Genomic DNA, 18,986 nt, shown 5'->3' with positions numbered 1-18,986 from the left:
GGAAGCACAGGCTCAGTGGCCATGGCCCACGGGCCCAGCCGCTCCGCGGCATGTGGGATCTTCCCGGACCGGGGCACGAACCCGTGTCCCCTGCATCGGCAGGCGGATTCTCAACCACTGCGCCACCAGGGGTGCCCTAGATTGTGTTTTTTGAGAAATTGTTCCATTTCATCAAATTTATTTGGTGTCAATTTTATTTTTATATTGCTGTTCGAAGTGTTCTCATGTTATTCTTTTGGTATCTTCAGGGTATGTAGTGATATGCTGTTTCATTCTCATTACTGAAAATTTGTCTCTCTCTCTATTTTCATTTGCAGTCTTGACGAAGGTTTCTAAATCTTATTTTTTTCAAAGAACCAGCACTTTGTTTCATTGATTTACTCTACTGTTTTTCTGTTTTCAGTTTTACTGATTTCTGCTCTTTATTATTTCTTTCCTTCTGCCTACTTTGGATTTGGTTTCCTCTTCTTTTTTCTAGGATCTTGAGGTAGGAGCTCAGATTGATTTGAGACTTTTTATGTGCATTTCGTGCTCTAAAGTTTCCTTTTAGCACCACTTTATCTATGTTCTACAAATTGTGATATGTTGTATTTTCATTCTCATTCAATTCAACGTATTTTCATTATTTCCATTGGAGACTTCCTCTTTGACCCATTGATAATTAGAAAGTACTTTGCTTAGTTTCCAAATGTTTGGAATTTTTCCTGTTTTCTTTCTGTTAGATTCCATTTTGAACTCTAACTACATTCCATTGTGTTTGGAGAGTGCACTCTCTTTGATTTCAGTTGTTTTACATTTGTTAAAGTTTTTTTTAGAAGCCCAGAGTATGACCTATCTTGGTACACATGCCATAGCCACTTGAAAAGAACATGTATTCTGAGTTTTGGGGATGGAGTGATTTATAAATGTAAATGTAAATCAGATCTTATTGGTTGCTAGTGTTGTTGAGTTCTCCAACATCTTTGCTTATTTTTTGTCTGTTGTATCAATTGTTGAGAGAAGGATGTCAAAGACTCCAACCATAATTATAGATTTGTCTATTTTCAGTTTGATCAGTTTTCGTCTTATATTTTTCAACTGTCTTTTTGGAGCATATGCATTCAGGGTTGCTAGGTTTTCTTAATGGATTAACCCTTTTACCATTATGTACTTACCCTGTTTTGGGTAGTTTTCTTCACTCTGAAGTCTATCTCAAGTTAGTACAGCCACTCCTGTTTTGCTAGGATTAATAATTACATAATGTTATTTTTCCATTCTTTTACTTTCAACATGCCTATACAATTATTTTTTAAGTTACTTTCTTAAAGATGGCATATAACTACATCATGCTTTTAAATCTAGTTTGTCAATCTTTTAACTGATGTGTTTAGACTACTTACATATTGATATATAATGGCTTATGTCTGCCATCATATTTTTTGTTTTCTCTGGGTTCTCTCTGTTTTTATAGTGGTTTATTTTCTGCTTTCCTGTGAGTTAATTGAATAAATTTTAAAATTCATTTTTGATTTATCTGCAGTGGTTTTTTGTGTCTCTTTGCATAATATTTGTGGGGGTTGCTCTAGTTATTAGCAAAATAAAAATAAAATTATATATACATAACATCACAGTGTGCTGTCATTATTTAACCAGTATATATATTTTACCATTATTTTACCAGTATAAACCTTAATTCCCACCTCCCCTTACTCTCCTACATTAAAATTGTTTTAAATATTTCCTCTACATACATTTAGAACTGCATTGGACAGTGTTACAAGTTTGCTTCAACTGAAAAACATAATTTAGAAAATTCAAGAGGAGAAGAAAAGCCTATTGTATTTACCCAACACCTTCCTGATGTCCCAAGATTCTTTTTTTATCATTTCCTTTCTGTGTAGCCAACTTCCTTTAGCCACTCTTTTAGGGTAGAACTGCTGGTGAAAGAACCCCTTAATTTTCCTTCATATGAAAATATCTTGATTTCCCCTTCATTCCTGAAAGATATGTTGTATGATATAAGGTTCTGGACTGATAGTTCTTTTCTTTTGGCACATGAAAAAATGTGCCATTTCCTTTTGGCCTCCATGGTTTGCGATGAGAAATTTAGTCATTCAAATTCCATTTCTACTATAGCTTGGCATTTTCAAGACTTTGTCTTTAGTTTCAGAAATTTAATTATGATTAGCCTTAGTGTGGATTTATTTACATTTATCTTCTTTGGTATTCACTCACCTTCTCAATTATGTAAGTTTATGTCTTTTGTCGAATTTGGAAAATTTTCAGACATTATTCTTTCAAGTATTTTTTTAGTCCTGCACTCTTTCTTGTCTCTTTCCAGGGCTCCAATATGTGGCTATTAGATCTTTCGTTATAATTCCACAAGTACCTGAGGTTCTGTTAATTTTTTGCCTATTTCATCTCTATTGCTCAGATTAGGTAATTTCTACAGTTCTGTATCCCTGTTCACTGATTCTTTATTCTGTTCCTTCCCTTCTGTCACTGAGTCAATCTACTGTTTTTAAATTTCAGTTACTATGTTTTTCAGTTCTAAAATTTTTATTTCCTTCTTTATATCTTCTCTCTTCTGATATTTTCTATTTCTTTGCCAAGGCTATTTTCTCAATTGTTTCAAGCACATTTGTATGCTTGAAACACTATACCCACACTTCAATTACTCATTGAAGCATTTTTTGATGGTTATTTAAAACCTGTGTCAGATAATTCTAACATCTCTGTTATCTTGGTGTTGGCACCTATTGATTGACTTTTTAATTAACATTGTTATCTTCATAGTTCTTAATGTGATGTTATTTTTATTGTAATTTGGACATTTTGTGTTTTACAAAGTTTTTTACATTTTGTCTTCTACATTATGAGATATATCTTTTTAAAATATGTTGTAAAGGAGAAACTAACACACTATTGTAAAACAGTTATACTCCAATAAAGATGTTAAAAAAAAAAAAAAAAGCCAAGGTTGACCACTAAAATACTTAGTTTTAGCTGGCTTCTTCTGACATTGCTCTATCAAAACAAGGGCCGGGACAGGAAGGGTTGCTGTCTTGTTACTGCCAGTTGGAGGAAAAGGAGGTTCTTCATTACTGCTGGGCCATGGGAGTTCTATCTCCTTATATGACCTCCAGTAAAACCATAGAGGGAGTGGCCTCATTACTCCTAGGCAGTGGTGAATGTCCTAGGCTTTTTATGACATCACCACAGTAGGGAGAGGCTAGAGCACCTAGTTTAACTGTTGATGAGGCTGGAATTCTAGGCTTCCCACATTGCTTCCATTGACACTGTAGTGAGGAGCTTATTACTTCCGCACAATGATGACAGTCCCAGGTTGCTACTTGACATTCTCTGACATTATCTTGGCAAGTGTTTTCAGGTGCCTCATTGCAGCCTTGTGAGCACAGAAGCCTAAGCTTCCCACCCAGCCTCTGCAGGCATGGATAGGGGTAAGAATACAGTTTTTTCTGTGGTGTTTGGATGAAAGAACAGTTTTTTCTAAAAGCGTTCTTTCTAAGCTATCCCTGTCCTGGCCCTTTAGCAAGAGAGTCAGTTCTTGGTGGAACTCCTTGTGTATGCATCCATTGGTATTTCTGGGTTGCTGGTTTCTTCTGATCCAAATCTGAGATATGTGTAGAAGAAAGAAAACCCAGTGAGTTTACCACCATATCATCCCTTGGGTCCTGAGTTCTCTAGCTGAACTGCCTTCTTTCTACCTTTCAGTCTTCTTATGTTTGTTTTACAAATAATATTCAGGGTTTTAAGTTTTACTTAGTAGGAGGAATAGGGGAAAGTATGTCTACTCCATCTTCCTAGAAACAGAATTCTACAGTTTGCTTTTTTTTTTTTGATCCTGACATTTAGTTAATTTTGTAATTTCCAGTAACAAAGAGAGAAACTTAAGATTGTTATGATTATCATGAGGAAATTTTTTTTAACTGGGAAACACAAGTCTGACACAAAAATCTCCTTAGGTGCTATTTTTTGTTGTTGTTGTTCATTTTAAGCACATTCAGGTACTTCCCTGGTGGTGCAGTAGTTAAGAATCTGCCTGCCAACACAGGGGACGGGGTTTCGAGCCCTGGTCCGGGAAGATCCCACATGCCGCGCAGCAACTAAGCCCGTGTGCCACAACTACTGAAGCCCGTGTGCCACAACTACTGAAGCCCGTGTGCCTAGAGCCGGTGCTCTGCAACAAGAGAAGCCACCACAATGAGAAGCCCGTGCACCACAACGAAGAGTAGCCCCTGCTCACAGCAACTAGAGAAAGCCCACACGCAGCAACGAAGACCCAAAAGAGCCAAAAATAAATAAATAAATGTATTTTTTTTTAAAAAAAAGCACACTCAGATTTTTTTTTTGTTCCTATGAACCAAAGTTACCCATACATAGTTTTGATGACCATACAATATTATTTTCCACACTGTTCTATGACATTTGGGCTTTTTCCAGCTATCATTAGACTTAACCAGGAAACACTGTGCATACATATAGTATACTTTGAATTATTGTTCAAAAATTGCTTTATCTACTTCATCTGATACATATGGTTATTTTTTTTCAGCTATAAATGAATTTTTTCTAGAAAAAATGGTGAAAAAACATGAAATTATCTGAGTTGTCTTTATGTTCAGGGCACGTACTAGCAAGACAACAGTCAAATTGTAAAAGAAGTAATAAAAATAGTCTTCCTATCTTTATTTGAATTCCCCCTTTACGTAAACCAACTGTTTAGTAATTTCCACTGAGTTATCTCACCTGTGCTTTCGCTCCACCTGCATTACCAAATATCCTGGCCATTTTTCTTTCATCTCTCTCTCCTTGATCAAAATTCATTTTCCCAGTGCTATCTGGGGAGGGGGGCGTGACTCTGCTTTCCCTAGGAATATCTGATAAACCAAGGTACTACTAGGTACCTTATCTATAAAATTAGAATAATAAATAGTATCTAGCTTATACAGTCTATATCATGATTAAATGAGATAATGGATATAAAAACACATCTAAAAAGTACATCTTAAAAGCAATCATAAGAACATTAAACATTCATTATAATAGAAATTTCAGTTTAATTTCTTCAGCTGAGACTTTTTTTAAGATGTTCCCCATGTGGCACTCTTAAAATAATACCACAGTAGTATTATTCCCTTTGTCCATGCCCAGGGATGTACCTGATGATGACTCAAAGGAAAAATATACTGAAATAGCAATTGATTTATACTAGGTCATAACACTGTATTATTCATCTCAATATTCTATTACTAAGAATATTTTGATTCATTCAACAAGTTTAGCATCTACTATATGCCCACTATTATTAAAGGCACTGAAGAGATACCAGTAAAAAATAGACCAAAACAAACCAAAAAAAGGAACTCTTTCTACAGTTTCATGACTGATGTCAAATTTCAACTTTCTAAAGTAGCCACATCTAGCTCTAGTATTCACAAATTTATCTGATCTGTGTTTGAATATATTCATATTTCTTGCAGTGTTACCTCTTGGCATGACATGCACTATGCACCTATTATCTGCTGGTTAAGTATATTTTCCTAAATTTACCTGTTAAAATAAGTTATCATATCAAGATTTGATATATAATTCTGTTATATATAGATATATATAATTCTTTGTTAACCTTATACATATAATTATTTTATAGATGTGAACTACATATTATTTCATCTTTTGATATTCTAAGCTAGAAAGTCCTGGTTTTCTGTTTATTCATATGGCAATCCACATCAACCTGCTCATAATTTTAATGGTGCTCTTATAGACTTTCTCTGATTTTAATATCCTAACAGATATGCAGTAAGCCAAATATAACACAGGATTACAGGTGCAGATATGCCATAACTTTAATTAAATTAGAGCAAGATCTATGAAAAACAGTATGGGGTTCCTCAAACAATTAAAAATAGAACTACCATATGATCCAGCAATTCCACTTCTGGGTATTTATCCAAAGAAAACAAAAGACTATCTTGAAAAGATATATGCACCCCATGTTCATTGCAGCATTTTTACAATAGCCAAGATATGGAAACAACCTAAGTTTCCATTAATGGATGAATAGGTAAAGAAAACGTGGTATATATATACAATGGAATATTATTCAGCCATAAAGAAGAAGGAAATCTTTTCATTTGAGACAACATGGATAGACTTTGAGGGCATTATGCTAAGTGAAATAAGTCAGACAGAAAGACAAATACTGCATGATCTCATTTATATGTGGAATCTAAATTAAAAACAAATAAATAAAAACAAAAACCAAAGCTCATAGATACAGAGAACAGACTGGTGGTTGCCAGAAGCTGGGGGGTAGGGAGGCATAAAATGGGTGAAGGGGGTCCAAAGGTACAAACTCCAGTTATAAAATACATAAGTCATGGGGATGTAATGTACAGAATGGCAACTATAGTTAATAATACTGTTCTCACATTTGAAAGCTGCTAAGAAGATGACATGATCCTATACATAGAAGATCCTAAAATGTCCACCAGAAAACGAGAGCTCATCATGAATTCAGTAAAGTTGCAGGATACAAAATTAGTATACAGAAATCTGTTGCATTTCTATGCACTAACAACAAGCTATCAGAAAGGAATTAAGGAAACAATCCCATTTACCACTGCACCAAAAAGAATAAAATACCTAGGAATAAACCTACCTAAGGAGGCAGAAGACCTATACTCCACAAACTATAGGACACTGATAAAAGAAACTGAAGATGACAAAAACAGATGGAAAGATATAACGTGTTCTTGGATTGGAAGAATCAATATTGTTAAAATGACCATACTACCCAAGGCAATCTACAGATTCAAGGTAATCCCTATCAAATTACCAATGGCATTTTTTACACAAATGGAACAAAAAACTTTTTAATACATATGGAAACACAAAAGACTCCAAAGAGCCAAAACAATCTTGAGAAAGAACAGAGCTGGAGGAATCATGCTCCCTGACTTCAGACTATACTACAAAGCTACAGTAATCAAAACAGCATGGTACTTACACAAAAAGACATCTATATCAATGGAACAGGATAGAAAGTCCAGAAATGTAGTACAGTATTGTAATTATAGTCACCATGCTGTACATTACATCCTCAGAACTTATTCATCTTATAATTGGAAGTTTGTACCTTTTGACTCACTTCACCTATTTCACCCACCCACACCTACAACTGCCTCTGGCAACCACCAATCTGTTCTGTTTCTATGAGGTTGTTTTTTTATAGATTCCACGTATAAGTGAGATCATACAGCATTTGTCTTTCTCTGTCTGACTTATTTCACTTAGTGTAATGCCCTCAACTTTCATCTATGTCATTGCAAATGCCAGGATTTCCTTTTTTATGGTTGAATATACCACATATAATATTACATTTTCTTTATCCATTCATCCACTGATGTACAATTAGGTTGTTTCCATGTCTTTGCTATTGCAAAATAATCTGCAGTGAACATGGGGGTAGAGTTATCTCTTTGAGATAGTGATTTTCAGTTTAGTTAGATGTATCATAAATAAAGTGCACATGAAATTCACATAAAAGTCTTCATGTGGATTTTTTTTTCATTTATTTTATGTAAATATATAAATGAAATTGTATATAAATGAATAATATATATATAAATGAATATATCCAGTGAAATTGCTGGATTATATGTTTGGCATTTTAAGAAACTGCCAGACCCTTTTCCAAAGGTTTGTGCCATTTTTACACTCTGACCAACAATGGATGAGAATTATGATTGCCCTACATCCTTGCCAATATTTGGTTTTGTAAATATTTTTAATTTTAGTTACATGGCTACATGTGTAGAGGTCCTGTACCCTTTGGAATGGTGCCAAGCACTGGCTAATCTTTTTGACTACAGAATCATGTGAATATGTTATCCTTAGGAAACACTCTACAATGAATCCAAAAGTCTTTAAATGTTAACTATTATCTCACAGCATCTTAGAGAGCTACATAGATATAATAATTAACCTCTCTATATAATTATATAGTAATAATAATAATATTGCCACTCACACAAACTTGTAAGATCATTTCACATTTTATCACTGCTAGTTTGGCTCTAAGTAACTGAGAGGAGCTTATAAAATAGGCTAACAAATTATCATAGGAGTATGAATCAATGTGACTCAGAGAATTATTGGTTATCTTCAATGGGATAGTTACATCTATGCATTATTTAGCAGATTCCATAAAAAATCTGCTTAAATATGAAAGATAATGGTTAGTTCCCTCATTATATAAAAGATCCTAAAATAAATAATAAATTAACATCAAAATAGAAAATTGGTGAATGATATATACAAGTAATTTGCAAAAGAAAAATACGTACTGCAAAATATGAAAGATGCTGATATATACATATATATAATATATAATAACATGTTTTATATATAAATACATGTTTAATGTATATAGCAAATTAGTGATATACAGATGGATGATGACAGTGCAGAGAAGCCAGTGCTTCTACACATTATTGAAGAAAGTGAGTATTAGTAAAACAGTAGTGAAGTTCAGTTGGGCAATACATATATCCAAATTTTAAATGTAAAGTGTACAAAAACTTTGCCCCAGGTATTCCATTTCTGGAAATTTACCCTAAGAAAATAAGCAGATAAGTACACAAATATATGTACAAGGATAATAATTGCAACAGCGTTCATAATAATAAAAATATTTGAAACAACCAAAATGCTCACAACAATACTAGTTAAACTATGACATACTATAATACTATTAATTTTAAAAGATGAGACAGGGGAGCAGGCAAGATGGCGGAAGAGTAAGACGCGGAGATCACCTTCCTCCTCACAGATACATCAGCCTACATCCTTGCCAATATTTGGTTTTGTAAATATTTTTAATTTTAGTTACATGGCTACATGTGTAGAGGTCCTGTACCCTTTGGAATGGTGCCAAGCACTGGCTAATCTTTTTGACTACAGAATCATGTGAATATGTTATCCTTAGGAAACACTCTACAATGAATCCAAAAGTCTTTAAATGTTAACTATTATCTCACAGCATCTTAGAGAGCTACATAGATATAATAATTAACCTCTCTATATAATTATATAGTAATAATAATAATATTGCCACTCACACAAACTTGTAAGATCATTTCACATTTTATCACTGCTAGTTTGGCTCTAAGTAACTGAGAGGAGCTTATAAAATAGGCTAACAAATTATCATAGGAGTATGAATCAATGTGACTCAGAGAATTATTGGTTATCTTCAATGGGATAGTTACATCTATGCATTATTTAGCAGATTCCATAAAAAATCTGCTTAAATATGAAAGATAATGGTTAGTTCCCTCATTATATAAAAGATCCTAAAATAAATAATAAATTAACATCAAAATAGAAAATTGGTGAATGATATATACAAGTAATTTGCAAAAGAAAAATACGTACTGCAAAATATGAAAGATGCTGATATATACATATATATAATATATAATAACATGTTTTATATATAAATACATGTTTAATGTATATAGCAAATTAGTGATATACAGATGGATGATGACAGTGCAGAGAAGCCAGTGCTTCTACACATTATTGAAGAAAGTGAGTATTAGTAAAACAGTAGTGAAGTTCAGTTGGGCAATACATATATCCAAATTTTAAATGTAAAGTGTACAAAAACTTTGCCCCAGGTATTCCATTTCTGGAAATTTACCCTAAGAAAATAAGCAGATAAGTACACAAATATATGTACAAGGATAATAATTGCAACAGCGTTCATAATAATAAAAATATTTGAAACAACCAAAATGCTCACAACAATACTAGTTAAACTATGACATACTATAATACTATTAATTTTAAAAGATGAGACAATTTACAACTGACATGTGAAGGTATCCATACACATCATTAAGTGAAAAGAACTGGTTACAGAAGAATATGTGTAGCGTGATTATTTTTGCAGAAAACAAAAATGTGCATAAATATGTAAGCTTTATATATGCAGAGAGTAAAGCTCAGAAGGAAAAACACTATACATTCAACAAGGGGTTGGCAAACTTTTTCTGAAAAGAGTCAGATAAAAAGTGTTTTAGAATTTGCGGGCCACATGGCATCTGTCACAACTATACAGCTCTATCATTGTAGCATGAAAGCACAACAGACAATATGTAAATGAATGATCATGCCTGTGTTCAAACAATACTGTATTTATGGATCCTGAAATTTGAATTTCCTGTAATTTTCATGTGACACAAAATATTCTTCTCTTGATTGTTTTAAATCATTTAAAAATGAAAAATAATTTTAGTTTGTAACCCATAAAAAAAGCAGGCTAGATTTGTCCCACAGGCTTTAGTTTGCCAACTCCTGCTCAAAATTATTAGTTATTACATTGTGAGCTACAATTTTTTTGGAGGTTGTGGTGGGTGAAAGCACTTTTTATTTTATACTTAATAAACTTTCAAATTATTTAAAAATTTTAGAGCAAATCTGTGTTACTTTTAATAAAAATAAAAATATTTTATACTGAACAACAAAATGTTGGTTTTCCGATAGGAGCTGGTAGAATTCTAGAATGGATACTTCCTACTTCTTTGGTAGATAGCTTTCTTATCATTGTTAATTTTCCTCACTATCACCTAAACTAAAATAGAATTTTTCTGGGAGAAACATATAGGTATAGATATAGATGATACAGACTTAGATTAGATACAGATATAGATATTACTTAGAGCTGAAATTGTCTTTGGTGGATAAAGACTGAATGATTTCCCCCTAAGTTTGGGAACAAGGCAAGAATGTACTCTCACCACTTTTATTCAACAATGTACAATGGGTTCTAGTTAGTGCAACAAGCAAGAAAAATAGCTAAAAAGGCATACAGATTGGAAAAAAGGAAATAAGATTCTTATTTGTTTATAGACTCTATTTATTTATCTCTTTATTTATGGTCACAGATTTAGAAAATCCCAAAAAGTCTACATAAAAGCAACTAAAACTAATAAATGAGTTTAATAAGGTCACAAGATACAGGATGCTATAGAATGAATGTTTGTGTCCCCCCAAATATATATGTTGAAACCTAATGCTCAATGTGATGGTATTAGGAGGTACGGCCTATAGGAGGTGCTTATTATGTCATGAGGGTGGAGCCCTCTTGAACTGAAATTAGTGCTTTTATACAAGAGATCCTACATAGCACCTTAGCCCCTTCCACTATGTATGAACACAGTGAGAAGTCAACAGCGTGCAATACCAAAGAGTGCCTTCATCAGAACCCCAACCATGCTGGCACCCTGATCTTGAACTTCCAGCCCACAGAACTGTGAGAAATAAATTCCTGTTGTTTATAAGGCACCCAGTTTATGGTAGTTTTGTTATAGCAGCCCAAATGGACTGGGTCAATACACAAAAATTTACTGCATTCCATACCCAAACAGTGGAGAATAGGTAATAGAAATTTATTAAATAAAAAGTACCATTTACAATAACATCAAAAATATAAAATACTTAGGGATATATCTAACAAAATATGTATGCTGAAAACTATAAAGCATAGGTAAAAGAATTTAAAACATATAAATGGAGAGATCTACCATGTTAATGACTTAAAATTCAATATGTTTGAGATATCAATTCTTCCCCAAATGATCTATATATCCCAGAGTAATCCCAAACAAAATCCCAGCATGTTTTTCTTAGTAGAAATGGAAAAGCTAATTCTAAGTTTTATATGGAAAAACAAAGAACCTAGAATAGCCCCACCCAAAAGATAAAAGAACAAAGTTAGAGGACTTACAGTACCAGATTTTAAAACTTACTATAATGGTAGGCTAATCAAGATAATATAGTGTTTGCATAAGGCTAGACATACACCAATGGAACACAATAGAGAATCCAGAAATAAACCTATACATATATGGTCAACTGCTTTTCAACAAGGTTGACAAAGTACTCAATGGAGAATGAAGAAGCTTATCAATAAATTGTGTCAGAAGAACTGAGTATCCATATAGAGGGAAAAAAACACTCAACCCTTATCTTGCACCATCTACTAAATTTAACTCAAAATGGATCATAAACCTGTATATAAGACCTAAAACTACAAAAGTTCTAGAGAAAACATGGAGCAAATCTTTGAGACCTCGGGTTAGGCAAAGATCTCTCAATAAAATCACAAAAAGCAAAAATGATAAAAGAAATATTTTTTGAATTTTAAACTTCTCATCCTTTAAAGATGATGTTTAAAAAATAAAAGGACAAGTCACATACTAGGAGAAAGTATTTGGACATGCATTTCTGATAAAACTCTTATATCCAAAATATATAAAGAATTCAAACCACTCAATAATAAGAAAACAGAAAACCCAGCAATAAAATGGACAAAAGATTTAAACAGACACTTCACTCAAGAAAAGATATAGATGGCCAAAATGCATATGAAAACATGGTCAGCATCATTGGTCATTGGAAAAATGCAAATTGAAACCACAAGAAAATATTACTACACACATTTTAGAATAGTTAAACAATTTTTTAAAAACTGACAATACCAAGTGCTGGAGAGTGTGGAACAACTGAAATTCTCAGATAATGCTGACGCAAATGCATAATGGTAAAGCCATTTTGGAAAACAGTTTGCCAGATACTTATAAAGTAAAACATACACATACTCACCATACTACTCACCAATCCCTGTCCCTGAGTATTTATCCACATGTAAACACAAAGACCTATGCTCGAATATTTATGTAGCTCCTTAAAAACTGGAAATAATCCAAATGTTGATCAGTTGCTAAATGGATGCACAAATTGTGGTACATCAATAAATAGACTACTCCTTAATAAAATCAATCAAACTACTGATTCATGCAACAACAATGATGAATCTCAAAAGCATTATGTTAACTGAATGAAACCAGAACAAAAGACTACACATTCCATTTATATGATATTCTGGAAAAAGTTAAACTGCAGGGACAAAAGTCAGTTCAGGGAATAGGGTAGATGAGGTGATTGATTACAAAGTGGAATAAGGGAACCTTTTAGAATGATGAAAATATTCTATAACTTACTTTCAATAGTGGTTATATGACCATCATAGTTACATAAATAACATACATGGTTACATATTACTCAAACCCATTAAACTGTACATCTAGGGACTTCCCTGGTGGTCCAGTGGTTAGGACTTCGCCTTCCAAAGCAGGGTGTGCGGGTTCGGTCCCTGGTTGGAGAGCTAAGATCCCACATGCCTCGTGGCCGAGAAGCCAAAACATAAAATAGAAGCAATGTTGTAACAAATTCAATAAAGACTTAAAAAAAAAAACCCTGTACATCTAAATAGGAACACTGTTACTGTAAGTAAATTATACCTTAGTAAACCTGACATTAACAAAATATCAAAGTTTCAAATATTATAAATTTGGAGATTTTTATTTAGATATTTGATAGAACTTTGAAAACTTGCTTTTTGTGAAATATTCAAGTATATGGACCATAGTTTACAAAGTATACTTCTAAGTGGAAGATTATATTAATCACTCAAATAGAACCTTTATTATTTTGTTTTGGTTTCATCACATTTATCATGAAATCATTAAAACAATTATCTTTTTTCCTTTTCCTAAAGGTGAAAACTATGAACACTAGTACTAGTATTTAACACTAGTACTAAAGGCAAAGGATTATTTTTAATATTATTTTTTCTCTTTACAGTTTTGGAAAATTATTTTGTAAATGTCACGGGTAGTCATTTGTTTCTGAAATTTATTCTTAAAAACTTCAGGGAGAAAAACCTCAGCTCATTCTGCTAGAACAAATGTTGCTTTATTATACAATTATCAGCTTCAGAAATTGCTTCCTACAGATTTGTCTAGTCCAGCTGAAAATGCATTCTGTGATTTCTTTGGACCCATATGCAAATATCTTTGGTGAAAATAAACATTCCCTTTGGAACCTGTAGATTCCTATGAATTAGGGTAGTAGGTATTAAACTATGCACTGAAATTTGAGGAGCTCTAGAAAGGAACTACCTGACAGAATCTATTTTCTCTGCTTGTTGGCTACTGATATGAGAAATCCCACTAATGTCCATCTGCTTAAGATGCAAGTGCTGTTAGAAGAGAAAACCAATAATTTCTCAACACCTTAGTGTTAATAATATTAATCTGTTTATTTTTCTCTATCAGTTAGAGTAAGGAATCAATTTGAAAACCTTGGAAGAGTGAGGAGGGTGCTAAAAGTGAGAAGAAAGGATCAAGAAAGGAGAAGATTGGCCCACAGAAGAAAAACTTCTACTAACCTCACAATACTGCCTGGCACTAATTGTTTAAGGTTAAATGTGACTGTCTCTCTACAAAGTTCCTGAATGATGATAATTTTTTTCCTTTATATTGTCAATAAAATCCTTATTTTAAGATACAAATAATTTTAACAGCTATCATACATTTGCCCTTTTTTTATTTACCAAGTTTTACTTTCATAACTCACACACTCACTTTATGGGATTCCAGGAGCACAATGGAAAGAACGGGCAACCTGTATATCATTCACTGAACATCCATCTTATTAAAAAAAAAAAAGCAATCAATACAGGATACTTTACTCCTATTTGTAACGCTGCAATGTGTGGTGTTTCAACAGGAAAAATTAGTGATGGTAAGCTTTTTCATTCTTTAAGTCTTCAGCAAGGTAAGAAATATGGCCACTTTTCTTTTAAGGTTGTATTCATTTTTAATGATATAACTTTTGGTAAACAGTAATGTTCTAGCCTTAAGAAACTCTATATATAGCTTAAATATCAGTTTCATTGGAGATCCATGCCTTTGTTCTACTGTGCTCATCAAGTAAGATGAAGTGCCACTGATTTTCTAAGTAAATTTTAGATTTCTGACTACCTATGAATTTTTTTTTTACTCTGTATAGGAGAGAGCCATCAGCTTCATCACCCACAAGCAGTTATTAACATCTTAAAAAGTATTTTTCTTACATTCAACTTCAGTTCCAAGAATGTCACCCCAATATATTAATAAAATTCTATTTTATTTTCTAATCATGGTTTGGAAAATTATAGTTGGAGGTGTAATGGAAAATTACAGGTCTGGAAGGGATGGCAAGGACCTCTTATAGTATAATGTTAAAAAAAATTACTTCTCCCTCTTTTTTAGATTATATAGTGAACATATTTTATTGAATCAATTCTCATAGATACTATATATGGATACAATGTTAACAGAGTAATACATTTATTTATAAATACTATATAAAGATACTATATATGGATATATAGATACCATATGTGGGTATCATTTATAGATACTATATATGGATACTACTAACTCCTAATAAATCATCTTGAGGTAGTTAGAGCATGTTGGCTAATTAGTTCTTGGGACTTTGTTATAAACCTTAAAAATCTAAATTCTGTACATATGAGTACCTAGCTTTGGGAACCCAGTCAGTCGTACAGTAAGATGTTATAATGAAAATTGTGTCATTTTAATTTTAATTTATAAAAGATTCTCAGTGTTTGAGTCTCATTTGCAAAGCTCAAATAAATAGATGATTATTTATTATACAGAGAAAAAACAGCCCAATGACAATTCCATATTTAACGTCCATGTCATAAGAGTATTAGGCAAATTTAAAAGGTCATAAAACATCCTCACACAAGGTATTGCTGGTTAGCTCAACTGGATATACTAACAGGCCTAATAGGTCAAGATCATGTGCTAAGATGACATCAGCAAAAATGACAGTAAGAACCTCTAAAAAACTGCTCCTTCATAAAAGCAATGAGAACACTGGCAAAAAATTGTCACATCGGTTTTTTTCAGAAACATGAGAACTAACCAAAGTCTTGCAGAAATCTAGGTAGTGTTTATTCAAAAAAAAAATCTGAATTTCAGTAATAACAGCAAGCTCTGTGGTGTTTTAAACTTCCCCTATTCTCATCTGCCCCTCTACCAGATCAGCAGTACTCCTGAAAATCAACAGCACACAATCATAATGAAAACCAAAAGCCTTGCAGGAACCACAGGAGGCAATAAGGAGTTTAAGATCCTTCTAAGCCCCATTCCCAGAGGATTATCATTATTTGACCTGTTGGCTATTCCCTGAAAGATCTCACTTACAAGAATGTCTTTATTTTAGGAGCTTATCCAGTGTGAAAGCCTTTTGCCCAGGAGCCTTGGTCAAAGACAACTGAAGGCAATTATGGCTGCCTAGGTCGGTGTATACCAGTTGGGGCAAACAACAGATTATCCAAAAAGCTTAAAAGTAAAAACTTTTGAATAAGGAGGCTTGAGAAGCTATGAAATATTCCTGGGAACTTAGAAGTCCACGTGTGTAGGGCTGTGCACAGCCTGGTACTGTGTACATAGTCAGGAAAGATCTGAGAAGGCCCTTATTTCTCATAGTTGGCTAACCTTGAGGCTCTGCAGAAGCAGGAAATAGAGACTAAGGCAGAGTTTTTAACTGTTTCGTTGAGTGTTGAAGGCATGACTCAACAAACATACAGAGCCCCTTGGTGAAGACTGAGAAACGTATTGGTTCTATGCATTTAAGGAAATCTTGGCTAATCTTGGCTAATCATTAGCTAACCACTAAACTAACCAAGCAGAGACTTCTGTGGCCATACACAACAAAGGAAACGGACTTTACAGACTTGGTCCATAAAAGTCACCAAGCAAGCACAACAACTAATAGCAAAAATAGCAAACCTGGGGAGGGTGGAGAATCTGATATCCAGAGTTGCTACATTATATTATTTAAAACATTCAGTTTTCAATCGAAAAATACAAGACATGCAATGAAATAGGAAAATATAGCCTATTCACAGGAAAAAAGGAATCAGTAGAAACCAATCCTGAGGAAGCCCCGGACTTAGCAGATAAAGATTCTAAACCAGCTATTTGAAATATGTTCAAAGTAAATGTGTCTAGAGAATTAACGTATGAGAAGGATGTCTCACCAAAGACAGAATTTAAAGGAAGAGATAGATATAAAAAGAGACAGACAGAAATGCTTAAACTGTAAAGTGAAAAATTCCACTAGAGAAGCTCAATGTAAGATTTGAGAAGGTGGAAGAATCATTGAACTTAATGATAGATCAATTGAAATTATCCAGTCTGAGGAGAAGAAAGAAAAAGGAATGAAAAAAATTGAACACAGCCTAAGAGACCTGTGGGATGCCATCAAAAGTACCAAAATATACATGGGGAGAGTCCCAGAAGGAGAGGAGAGACAAGGGTCAGAAAACAATTTCAAGAAAAAATAGCATAAAATTTCCCAAATTTGATGAAAAACATTCATCTAACATCCAAGAATCTCAACAAATTCCAAGTAGGATAATCTCAAAAAAATCCATACCTAGGGCTTCCCTGGTGGCGCAGTGGTTGAGAGTCCGCCTGCCAATGCAGGGGACACAGGTTTGTGCCCCAGTCCGGGAGGATCCCACATGCCGCAGAGCAGCTGGGCCTGTGAGCCATGGCCGCTGGGCCTGCGCGTCCGGAGCCTGTGCTCCGCAACGGAAGAGGCCACAACAGTGAAAGGCCCACGTACCACAAAAAAAAAATAAAAAAAAAAAGAAAAGAAAAAAAAATCCATACCTAGACACGTCAAAAGAAAGCTGTCTAAAGACAAAGTCTTGAAAATAGAAAGATGGAACCCATTTATTATGTATAAGGGATCCTCAATAAGATTAACAGCCAATTTCTCATCAGAAACCACAGAGGCCAGGAGGCAGTGTGATGGCATATTCAAAGTGCTGAAAGAAAACTACTGTCAACCAAAAATTCTATATCCAGCAAAAGTATTCTTAAAAAATGAAGGAGAAATTAAGACATTTCCAGATAAGCAAAACTGTGAGAATTTATTGTTAGCAAAACTACTCTAGAAGAAATACTAAACAGAGCGTTTCTAGCTGAAATGAAAGGCTGTTAGACAGCAGCTCATATCTAATGAGGAAATAAAGAACATAATAGGTAAATATTAAAGACAATATAAAATGCATTTTTGTTTGTAACTGTTTTTTTCCATCTAATTTAAAAGACAAATCTGTTTGATAGGCATAAAATGTATATAAATGTAACTTGTCTAACAATAAAAGCACAAAAGATGGGGTAGGAAATGGAGCTACATAGGAGCAAAGTTTTTATATACTATTCACCTTATGTTGGTATTAATATGAAATAGATTGTTTCAAGTCAACATATTAATTGTAATCCGTATGGCAACCACTACAAAAATAACTCAAAAACCAGTGAAAGAAATGTGAAGGTAATTAAAATGGTACACTAGAAAATATCTAACACAAAAGAAGGCAGAAACAGAGAAACAAAAGAACAAAAAAGATATAATACAAATAAAAAACATAAATCACACATAATTAGACTTCTTTACTGCAAGACTTCTCAAATCTTTTAAAATGTTAATGGATATTATGAAGCTTCAATAATAGGATATAGTATGCAGAAATTTCCAAACATGTTTGGACACAGAACTATTTTTTCAAAGATTATTCCATAGGCCTAATGTTCCATTCAGAATACTCTTTAAAACATACTAAATTAAATCTTTATAACATAGAACAACAACAAAAATCTGTCATCCCTTTTGTGAGTCATAATTCATATGCTTGAAAATGAATTTTGACAGTATTCTTGGGACATAAGTAAATTTCTTACTATCTTTCTTATGTAAAACAAGATGAGAGTTGTATTTTATTTATGAGAGCTCATACTGGCAGATACTGTATATCAGAAAGTAGATTAGAATCAAGCAAAGAGGGACTTCCCTGGTGGTCCAGTGGTAAAGAATCCACCTTCCAATGCAGGGGACGCGGGTTCGATCCCTGGTCGGGGAACTAAGATCCCACATGCCGCGGGGCAACTGAGCCCACATGCCACAACTATCGAGCTCACGCACCTCAACGAGAGTCCGCATGCCACAAACTTCAGAGCCCACGCGCTCTGGAGCCCATG

The sequence above is a fragment of the Physeter macrocephalus genome, chromosome 21 (assembly GCF_002837175.3).
Source record: "Physeter macrocephalus isolate SW-GA chromosome 21, ASM283717v5, whole genome shotgun sequence".
In the NCBI taxonomy this organism is placed as follows: Eukaryota; Metazoa; Chordata; class Mammalia; order Artiodactyla; family Physeteridae; genus Physeter; species Physeter macrocephalus.
This window is presented reverse-complemented; position numbering follows the sequence as displayed.